Below are 6,988 nucleotides of genomic sequence, written 5' to 3' on the forward strand. Positions count from 1 at the left end.
GCATCTATTGAGATGATCATATGGTTTTTATTAATTTGATTATTAATATGGTCAATTATACTAATAGTTTTCCTAATATTAAACCATCCCTGCATTCCTGGTATAAATCCCACTTGGTCATAGTGTATTATCCTGGGGATGATCTTCTGAAGTCTATTTGCTAATATCTTATTTAAGATTTTAGCATCAATATTCATTAAGGAAATTGGTCTATAGTTTTCTTTCTCAGTTTTCGATCTACCTGGTTTAGGTATCAGTACCATGTCTGTGTCATAGAAGGAATTTGGTAGGACTCCTTCAATTCCTATTTTTTCAAATAGTTTACATAGCATTGGAGTTAGTTGTTCTTTAAATGTTTGGTAGAATTCACCTGTAAATCCATCTGGTCCTGGGGACTTTTTCTTAGGAAGTTGGTTAATAGCTTGGTCTATTTCTTTTTCTGAGATGGGACTATTTAGACTACTTACTTCTTCCTCTGTTAATCTGGGCAAGCTATATTTTTGAAGGTATTCTTCCATTTCATTTAAGTTATCGAATTTATCGGCATAAAGTTGAGCAAAGTAGCTCCTAACTATTGTTCTAATTTCCTCTTCATTAGTGGTGAGTTCACCCTTTTCATTTTCAAGACTATCAATTTGCTTTTTCTCTTTCCTTTTTTTAATCAGGTTTACTAAGGGTTTGTCTATTTTGTTTGTTTTTTCATAAAACCAACTCTTAGTTTTATTAATTAATTCAATAGTTTTTTTACTTTCAATTTTATTAATCTCACCTTTTATTTTTTGAATTTCAAGTTTTGTGTTTGTCTGGGGGTTTTTAATTTGTTCCTTTTCTAGCAATTTTAGTTGTAAACCCAATTCGTTGGCCCTCTCTTTCTCTATTTTATGCAGGTAGGCCTGTAGAGATATAAAACTTCCCCTAATTACTGCTTTGGCTGTATCCCACACATTTTGGTATGATGTCTCATTATTGTCATTTTCTTGGGTGAAGTTATTAATTATGTCTATGATTTGCTGTTTTACCCAATCATTCTTTAGTATAAGATTATTTAGTTTCCAATTATTTTTTGGTCTATTTTCCCCTGGCTTTTTATTAAATGTTATTTTGATTGCATTATGGTCTGAAAAGGATGCATTTACTATTTCTGCCTTACTGCATTTGATTTTGAGGTTTTTATGCCCTAGTATATGATCAATTTTTGTATAGGTTCCATGAACTGCTGAGAAGAAAGTATATTCCTTTCTGTCTCCATTTAGCTTTCGCCAAAGATCTATCATATCAAACTTTTCTAGTATTGTATTTACCTCTTTGACTTCTTTCTTATTTATTTTGTGGTTTGATTTATCTAATTCTGAGAGTGCAAGGTTGAGATCTCCCGCTATTATAGTTTTGCTATCTATTTCCTCTTGCAGCTCTCTTAATTCGAGAAGAGTCAATTCTACCAGATCTTAAAAGTCTGTCCGACTCTTCCTTCTTGAAGGAGACGCCACCTTCTACCTCCCTGGTCACCAGAAGGACGGCCACTCCTCGTGTTTTCCCTTGAACCGCGCACGGCGTCGGATTAAGCTACAGAACCTTCCGCTTCTCGTCAGTTACTTCTTTCCTTACAAGGCTGTTTCTATACTAAGCTAAGGAAGGATTTGTACATTTCTAAATGAGTTTAAAGATGGAAAAGGCATCAGAGGACCCATCCCTGCTGTGATACAAAGACATCGGAACAAGAAGAAAATCAGCAGCGAATGCGTGAGCTCCTTGGGATCTGAAAGTGTATTCTGTGCTTGGCCTGGTATGTAGTAGGTGCTTAATAAATGCTAATAGATGGGTGCCATTCCAAACCATAGACTGGAGTTCAAATCCTACCCAAACCCCGACTCCGAGCAAGTTACCCAAGTTCCCACAGCTCAGCTTTATTATCTTTAAGGTCGTTATCCGCTCCTCTAAGTGCCATCATTTTGCAAAAATCAAGGAAGAAAATACATCCGTGTTATTCTCACTCTTCTCTTTCCATTCATCCATCCATGTATCTACCTACCATCCGTTTATGAATCTAGTTACCTGCCCATCCCCCTCTGTGCCTCCCCCTCCCCGGCCCCTCCAGATGGGACTTTAGAGGTTTTCTTAAAGGTCTCTATAAAGGCTGGCTACTGTTCCCATCACCATTATTACTATACTGAATGTTGCGCGGGAACTATCATTCCGTAAACTCGGGTCCAGAGAAAGAAGTGACGGGGCCAAGGAGGACCCAGGGAACGTGGGACTGACGGGAGACAGGGGTCACGGGTCAAGCAAAGGCCGAGGGAAGAGCCGCGGCTGCGCGCATGCGCGGCTGCAGGGGCGACTTCCGCTTCCGGCTCCACGACGCCATCTCCGTTTCCCCGCCTCCGGCCTCTTTCCGCTGGGGCCTAAGAGGGTGTGAGGGAGGAGCGGAGCTGGGGAAACCGGAGCGCGACCAGCCCCCGGGCTCCGCCCCAGACCCAACTCGGCCCTGCCCGCCCCGGCCAGCCCTCCTCTGGCGGCGCGGCGACCCCGCCCCGAGCGCCCAGCATGAAAGTGAGTGTGGGAGGGAGGCGGCCCGGCCCGGCCGGGGGAGGAGGGGGGAGGGGCGGGAAGTGGGAGCGGGGAGGGAGGGGTGTCGGAGGACGCGGAGGGTGGGAGGGGCCTTAGAACTGGCGGAGAGGCCTTGGACTTCAGGGGCCCATCTTCAGACCTCAGGACATCTCGGAGCCCAGTGGCGGATCAGGAGGAGGCCCCGAACGGAGACCGTGCCCGGAAGAGTGGGAGAGCGGAGAGCCGGGGTGGGGGAGGGGCGCGGGAGTCAGGGGGTGGGGAGGGAGTCTGGAACCTGTTATGGCCCTGAGTTACCAGGAGCCTGGGAGGAAGCCCAGAGGCGCTGCGGCCCACAGGGCCAGGAGCGTCCAGGCGGATGGTGGCTGAGGTCCGAGCCAAGGAGCCGCCGGCCTGCGCTGTAAGCGTCTTCCAGCTGAGGGAGAGCTTAGGGCCCAGCGCATGGGGTGTGGGACTGGAAGGCCAGGCCAGAAGTGTCTAGAACGTCAGGGAACACGCACCGCCATACCTGGACGGCGTCTGAGGGCAGGCAACGTCGGAGCTGCGGGACACAACACGGAATGTCAGCCCCGGGAGGGAGCTTAGAACACGGGGTGTCAGAGCCGGGAGGGACCTAGAACACGGGGTGTCAGAGCCGGGAGGGACCTAGAACACGGGGTGTCAGAGCTGGGAGGGACCTAGAACACAGGGTGTCAGAGCCGGGAGGGACCTAGAACAGGGAATGTCAGAGCCGGGAGGGGACCTAGAACACTGGGTGTCAGAGCCGGGAGGGGGACCTAGAACACGGGGTGTCAGAGCCGGGAGGGGGATCTAGAACACGGGGGTGTCAGAGCTGGGAGGGACCTAGAACGCAGGGGGGATCAGCCCTGGGAGGGACCTAGAACAGGGAATGACAGCCCTGGGAGGGGATCTAGAACATGGGGTGTCAGAGCTGGGAGGGACCTAGAACACGGGGTGTCAGAGCTGGGAGGGACCTAGAACACGGGGTGTCAGAGCCGGGAGGGACCTAGAACAGGGAATGTCAGAGCCGGGAGGGGACCTAGAACACGGGGTGTCAGAGCTGGGAGGGACCTAGAACAGGGAATGTCAGAGCCGGGAGGGGATCTAGAACATGGGTGTCAGCTGGGAGGGGGAGCTTAGAACATGGAATGTCAGCCCCGGGAGGGAGCTTAGAACACGGGGTGTCAGAGCTGGGAGGGACCTAGAACACAGGGTGTCAGAGCTGGGAGGGGATCTAGAACAGGGAATGTCAGAGCTGGGAGGGAGCTTAGAACATGGGTTGTCAGAGCTGGGAGGGATCTAGAACACAGGTTATCAGAGCTGGGAGGGACCTAGAACGTGGAGTGTCTGAGCTGGGAGGGAGCTTAGAACATGGGCTGTCAGAGCCAGGAGGGGGGACCTAGAACGTGGGTTGTCAGAGCCGGGGGACCTAGAACACGGGGTGTCAGAGCTGGGAGGGACCTAGAACATGGGTTGTCAGAGCCGAGGGAGGGATCTAGAACATGGGTTGTCAGAGCTGGGAGGGACCTAGAACATGGGATGTCAAAGCTGGGGGGAGCTTAGAACACCGGGTGTCAGAGCCGGAGGGGGAACTTAGAACACCGGGTGTCAGAGCCGGGAGGGACCTAGAACACGGGTTGGCAGAGCCAGGAGGGACTAGAACATGGGGTGTCCGAGCTGGAAGGGAGCATGGCATGACAGCTGAGAGGGACCTAGAGCAGAGAATGGCAGAGCTGAGAAGGACCTTAGAACAGGGAATGTCAGAGCCGGGAGGGAGCTTAGAACATGGGGTGTCAGAGCTGGGAGAGAGCTTAGAACATGGAATGTTAGAGCTGGGAGAGACCTTAGAACATGAAATGTCAGAGCTGGGAGGGACCTTAGAACACAGAATGTCAGAGTTGGGAGGGAGCTTAGAACATGGAATGCCAAGAGCTTGGTAGAGCCTTAGAACAGGGAGTATCTGAAAGAAAACACAAAATATCCGAACTGGAAGAGATTGTAGAGTTCATCTTATCCAACTCCTTTATTTTACCGATGGGAAAGATGAGTCTCAGAAAAAGAAAGTGACTTTTTTAGGACCACAAAGGTAGAAAATTGACATATCTGGAATTCTGGGTCAGATCTTCTCATTTCAAGCACTGGTGCTCATGAATTCTAGAGGGGGAGCATCACATCCAAACTGTTTATCTTCTCTTTTCCTGCCACAAACACCGCAGGAATTTAACAGGTTTTTGCAGATTTTGTTACGGAGCTGGACGGGTGCTTGTAAGTTAAACTGTCCATAAAATTTCAGAAATGACCTTAGAGCCTTATCCCTACTTGGAAATATTAAGAAACATTCCCAGGAAATGGCCAGATGGTCTTTGAAGACCTTATTAATGGTCTGCATTGTGAGTGGTAGAGCGGTTCTGATTTGGAATCAGAGACCATGGGACCTTACAGCAGTTTTGTTACTGAGGACAGCAAGTTGTTTCACTTTGATCCCAGGTCTTTTCACTCTAGACTCAGCATTTCTTCACTGTGTTATATGAGAGAAAGTAGAAAGATTAAGGACTAAGAAATGGAGAAAAGAGGAAGAGGAGAAAGACAGGGAATGGTAGATAAGGATTTCATTGGGAAAATGAAGGTGACAGAAATGAGGCGAGGAGTGCCGATTGCTTGACAGAAATGCCTCCCTTCTCCCCAAACACTAACCAGTTTGGAAATTGTTGGGCCTATTGAACTAAGAGATGGCCCCGGGCAGGACAATGTAGAGGATAGTGAAGGGGATAGTGAAGCCTTACATTATCCAATTAATAAGAGTTGTGAGCCCCTAAGTCTGCGTAGTATCCACCAAAAATCATAAGAGGAGAGAGAATCTAGTCTTCTCTCTAGTAAGCTCTTCGTCTCTCTAGGTCCAAATATGGCTGTACTGTCAGCAAAGTCTCTCTCCATCTAGATCCATTTCTCCAGGGAACAATGATAGCTGATTGAAATGCTTCAGCACCTCTTTTGGGGGTATTTTTGAGATGTGAAGAGGATAGATAGTCACAGTGAAATGTGTCTAGTAAACCAGTTTTAACACAAGACTCAAAAAAATAAAATGTAATGTTTACTGAAGATTTTTGTTACACATGTGAAGCACATACAACACTTGCTGTAGCTAGAGCCATAGGCATTATTTTGGGAAAGTAACAGTTTTGTCACATTTGCATGGTAAGATAAGTCTGAGTAGTCATTGTCTCTGATGAACTATTTCAGAGGGCATCGTCATAATAATCAGTATGTGTTTCCAGACATATACACGCATATCATCTTAAGGTTTGCAAAGCACTTTATGTACACAGATCCATATATTCACATATTTGTGTGTTTATATATATTTTAGAATACTTAAAGCAATCCTGTGAGCTACATGATACAACATTTTTAGATGAGGTAACTATCCCACGATTCAGCCATTTTCCAAGACAGGATTCTGCTCCAGACCTGACTCCCAAGTACTCCACTATATATATCTCTTCCACCATCCTGCCTCATCTATTGCATCTGACCAGAAATCCCTTTTAAAGATGTTGCCAACAATAGGTAATCCAGTCGGTTTGAATAGCACAGTGAGAGGAACCTCACCTCCTGCTTTAGCAGCTCATCCTGTTTTTCCTTTTAAGCTGAAATTTGATTTTGCCGTTTGTAGTATGTATGCCCCTAAATCATCCCATATTTCCTTAACTTGAATGGTTGCTTGGCAGCATTGAAGCCCCTCTTAACATCTCCACCAGCTCCATTCACTTTGTGTATAGTGACATCTTTGATGCTGTTTAGCCTGAATTCTTTTTTTTTTGTAGGGTGCAGCTGAGGCCCTCAGGTAACTGAGAAGGTCGTGGAATCCTCTTAATTTGGCACAACTTGCAGTTTGGCTTGTATAATGGACCACACTCAGGGGGGAGGGATGCTAATATTTTCTAAGGACTCATTCTAAGTTGGGAAAGATCAGTGGCTAAAGTGAATTAAAAATTTTCACAGACACATGTACCAGTTCTGTCCTCATTGCCACATCCCATGGGACTGTCTGAATTTATGTATTGTTTTTGTATAAATTATGCAGAATTTCATGAAGGGTTTTCCAAAGGGTGGCCACTTGTTTTGATTGCACAGCAATTGAATGATGATGTCTCACCTGCTTGTTGCTGTCCAAAGGCATTAAATCAAGTGATTTACTATAGTATCTTGGCCTAGGGCGTGAGAGCTATTCACTTCCAAAAATGGGCACTCGTGGTGCGCTCCAACCTGAAATGGTTGCCCATGCATAGTGACTAGATGCCTCTCTAGAGTGCTCGAAGCAGTTCGCACTTAACACATTTCTTCATGCAGACATGCTTATTCAGGAAACCCATTCCGTCCCAGTAGATAAAATATGCCCAAATATTGAATAAAAGCCATGGTCATC

The 6,988-nt window shown here is 46.8% G+C and overlaps 1 long non-coding RNA gene across 1 annotated transcript; it reads left to right on the forward strand.

Annotated features, from left to right (window-relative positions):
* Positions 1-3,867: 3,867 nt before the first annotated feature.
* On the forward strand, positions 3,868-6,569 carry LOC141547797 (uncharacterized). Its single transcript, XR_012483625.1, has 2 exons — positions 3,868-6,129; positions 6,387-6,569. It is a non-coding gene; the product is annotated as an uncharacterized LOC141547797 (long non-coding RNA).
* The last annotated feature ends 419 nt before the right edge of the window (positions 6,570-6,988 follow it).

This window comes from Sminthopsis crassicaudata, chromosome 6 (genome assembly GCF_048593235.1).
Source record: "Sminthopsis crassicaudata isolate SCR6 chromosome 6, ASM4859323v1, whole genome shotgun sequence".
Taxonomy (NCBI): Eukaryota; Metazoa; Chordata; class Mammalia; order Dasyuromorphia; family Dasyuridae; genus Sminthopsis; species Sminthopsis crassicaudata.